Source organism: Pelobates fuscus, chromosome 12 (assembly GCF_036172605.1).
Source record: "Pelobates fuscus isolate aPelFus1 chromosome 12, aPelFus1.pri, whole genome shotgun sequence".
Lineage (NCBI taxonomy): Eukaryota > Metazoa > Chordata > Amphibia > Anura > Pelobatidae > Pelobates > Pelobates fuscus.
This window is the reverse complement of record NC_086328.1, coordinates 125,237,007-125,237,910: the sequence shown is the minus strand read 5'-3', so window position 1 is coordinate 125,237,910 and position 904 is coordinate 125,237,007.

Genomic DNA, 904 nt, shown 5'->3' with positions numbered 1-904 from the left:
TTACTATTTACTAGTCGCTGAGGTCTCAAATTACCTGGCGAGTTCACTCCACTCAATTGAGAATTGCAGCGTTCACATATAATAGAAAGGAACTTACAGCCTCCACACCTTCCGACGATGCAAAAGGCTTCCTGGAGACACTTGTATATGTACGCAGAGGGTGGGGCAATAATTTATAATCTACATTCATAAGATGAAATCCCAGCACTACAACACTGCAATCTTAAAGGACAGCTGCCAACGCAACACTATAGCTTTTCGTGTTAAATTATCTATATATATAAAATAAAACAAAAAAACACGATATCCATACCTTAAGTATAGGACAGGATCCTTAAGCCAAATACATAGACCTTGGGTAACACAGTGTTTGAAAACCTCTATACAGTCTCTATGGTCTACCTTGCTTTACACATCATCAGACCGACTAACTGCCAAAGTCAAACACTGTCTGACCCCAGGTGTATATATATATGACTGAAGGATCCGCTCATATACTAAATGTAAGGGTGAGTCTGGTCTCATTTTTGTACATATACTTTATTAAACAAAAAAACAATTTCCTTTCAAACACGGATGAAAGGATCATTATATTAAAAGACAGGGTTAAGATGAAATTTCCCATTTAACCATATCCTAACCTTTCATGTTAGTGTGTAAGTTTAACCCCTTAAGGACACATGACGTGTGACATGTCAGGATTCCCTTTTATTCCAGAAGTTTGGTCCTTAAGGGGTTAACGGTGTATTGTCACAGTGTTCTTATGAATGTAGCAACTACTTAATTTAACACATTTAAAACGTGTTGCTTCCATGGAGACGTTTTAAATGTCAAGGCCGTTTTGTAAGCCAGTCAAGAGCACTGTTGTCCTGTCACCATGTTTACAAAAAACAAAAAACATTCA